General features: G+C 30.5%; 1 non-coding gene across 1 annotated transcript; it reads left to right on the forward strand.

Moving 5' to 3' along the window:
• Positions 1 to 2,672: 2,672 nt before the first annotated feature.
• On the forward strand, positions 2,673 to 2,772 carry LOC112135665 (small nucleolar RNA U13). Its single transcript, XR_002916920.1, has one exon. It is a non-coding gene; the product is annotated as a small nucleolar RNA U13 (small nucleolar RNA).
• Positions 2,773 to 3,231: the final 459 nt, after the last annotated feature.

Below are 3,231 nucleotides of genomic sequence, written 5' to 3' on the forward strand. Positions count from 1 at the left end.
ATAAGACCACAAAAAGGATGAAAGGAAAAGAATGGAAAAAAATATACTATGCAAACACTAACCAAAAAAAGATAGTATGGCTATACTGTCTTTAGAAAGAGTAGACTTTGAGGCAAGAAGAGTTGACAGAGAAAATGAAATATGTTTTACAATAACAAAAACAACATAAAAACATATATCATACATTTTATAATAAGAAAATGATCAATCCACTGGGAAGATATAAAAATTTTATCTGTGTATCCACCTCGTAACATGGCCTCAAAATGTAAAATGCAAAATTTGGAGCAAGGAAAAATAATTTCATGCATTTTTCCCAGTAACTGGTAGAATAAGCACATAAAAATAATACAAAGAATACAGAAGATTTGAAAAATATACTTAATAAACCTAAACTAATTAAAATATGTAAAAATACTGTACCTCACACCCACTTGGAGCCAAGGTAGAGTAACCAGTACCAGATATACCCTCCTACCAAAAATAACTAAGAATTTTAAGAAAATTTTACTTTCTTGTTTATGAAACAATGTGTCTTAAAACTTTGGACATTAAGCAACAAAGAACAGTGATTTCTGAGAGACTGGAAATAAAGGCGGTAAGTGAACTTTACAGCTGCCCTTGGTTCATTGCCTAAAGAGAGTTTCCAGGCTGTGGTGCAAGGAGGGGAACCCAGGTGGAGCCCAGTGATCTCTGAATTGAGGGGATAGATCAAGAGTAAGAGGGGACCAGGGGAGTTAGGGTTCACTCATACCACAGCTCACTAATTCTCTCTTTTTATTTTTTTAGTCTTATTGTGTTTCTGTATTTTATTTACCTGTGTATCCACCTCATAACATGGCCTCAAAATGTAAAATGCAAAATTTGCAGCAAGGAAAAATAAATAATTTCATAGCAATGGCAGAAACTATTGCTATGTCTTCAGGTTTCCTAATATTTTCTTGTACAATGTCTAAGCTACCATAATTTTATTCAGTGTATTTTTTATCTCAAACATTGCAGTTTTCATCTCTTGAAGTTCAAATTGAGTGTATTGTTATATCTTTTATGCCCCTACTTTACATAGCATAATATTTCTTTTAGCTTTTTGAACATATGGAACATAGTTATAACAAGTATTATTATGCCCTTTTGTACTAGTTCTACCATCTGGATCAATTTTTATTGATTTTTCTCCCCATTATGGGTATAATTTTAATTCTATTTTACACAGTTGTTTTTTTATGGGATGCCAAGCATTATAAATTTTATCCTGTTAGGTGCTGGATATTTTTGTGTTCCTATAAGTATTCCTTAGATTTTTTCTGAGATGCAGTTAAAATATTTGAAAACAGGTTGACCTTTTTGAAGCTTGCTTTTCAGCTTTGTTAGATAAGACTAGAGCAGCATTTATTCTAGGGTGAATGTTCTCCACTACCAAGGCAAAACACTTCTGGATTCTGTCCCTGATGCTCCGTGAATTATGGTTTCCACTTTGTATAGTGGGAATAGGCACCACATCGGTCAAGTATGAGAGCCATAGGTTGCCCCATCTAATCTTTTCAGGTATTTCTTTCCCTGGCCTCAGGTAGTTTCCTCAAATGTATACTCTTAGTAGTATCCAGATGAATATTTAAAGAGACCCTCTCAGATTTTTGAAGTTCTTTCTATCTTTTGTATGACTCTCTCTTCTCGTTCAGTTAGACTGCAATAAGTTAGAAATGTATACTATAAATCCTTAAGAAAACACTAAAATGACAAAACAAAAAGTTATAACAAATAAGTCAACAAAAGTAATAAAATGGAATAACAAAAATACTCACAAATAATAGCAGACATCTTAGGTAAATCTAATACAATAATATATAAAAAGGATAATACTTCATGACTAGGAACTTTAGGTTGATTTAATATTCAAAAATTAATGTAATTCACTATGCTAACAGACAAAAAAACAAATAATATAATCCTCTCAATAGATACAGAAAAAGCATTTGACAAAATTTAATGATAATTTCTTATTTTTAAAGTTCTCAGAAAACTGGGAATCAAAGAGAACTACCTTGCCCTGATAAAGTCCATCTGTAATAACCTATACCTAATATCACACTTGAAGCAAAAGTTAAGTACAAATGGCTTTACCAGTGGATTCTACTATGCATTGAAGAAAAAAATAATGCCGATCGTACACAAACATAGATGCAAAAATTCAAAACAAATTATTAGTAAATTGAATCCAGCAATTTATAAAAAGAACAATACATTACAATTAACTTGGGCTTATTCTAAGAAAGCAAAGTTTTTTTACTACTTGAAAATTGATCAGTGTAATTGATTGTAATTCACCAATTAAAAGGATGAAGAAGAAAAAAATTACATAATTATCTCAATAGATATAGGAAAGTCATTTGATAAAATTCAATGTCTGTTCTTGTTTAAAATTAGAAAGGAATAAAAAGCTTAGCAAATTAATGACAGAAGGAAACTTCCTTAACTTCATAAAGGACAACTACAAAAAAATTGCAGCAAACACCATTCTTAATGATAAATATTGAAAGACTTACCTTTGATATCAGGAGTGATACAATGATGTTCGTTTTCACCTTCCTTATTCAACATTATATTGCAGGTCTTATATAGTCCAGGGCAAGAGGCAGAGGAGGATAAAATAATTCAACATAAATAAATGAGATAACCTTGTAGTTCATAAGCATGATGATTGCCTTTTCACACTCGTATGAGATGTGCCTCCCTTGAACCTTGTTATGATGTTGGCACATTACCTATCTGATGTGAAAAAGAAAAATAAAGAAAATAAATAAAGCTGTCACTTTGTGTATTTGAAAACTGAAAATAATGTACAAATAAACCCATAGAGTTAAATTAATTTTAATTCTATCAACAAGTCAAACAAGGTCACAGCTCAACATGCAAAAATTAATTGTATTTCTGTATACAACCAACATTTTTTTAAAAAAATTATAAAATATCCTTTTCTGTAGCATCAAAACATGAGTACCCTAAAATAAATACAACAAAATATGTGCAAAACCTGAAGACAAAAAACCAATATGACTGATTAAGATAAATTAAAGAAGACCAAAACTGGTGGGGTAAGACAACATAGTTATTGATTGAAAAAATCAATATCATAAATGTGTTAATTCTCCCCAAACTGATATAAAATTCATTGCCATTACAATCAAAATTTTCAACTTTTTAAAAAATTTTGAAGACATTGACAAACTGAAT

This window comes from Pongo abelii, chromosome 9, assembly GCF_028885655.2.
Source record: "Pongo abelii isolate AG06213 chromosome 9, NHGRI_mPonAbe1-v2.0_pri, whole genome shotgun sequence".
NCBI classification, from domain to species: Eukaryota; Metazoa; Chordata; class Mammalia; order Primates; family Hominidae; genus Pongo; species Pongo abelii.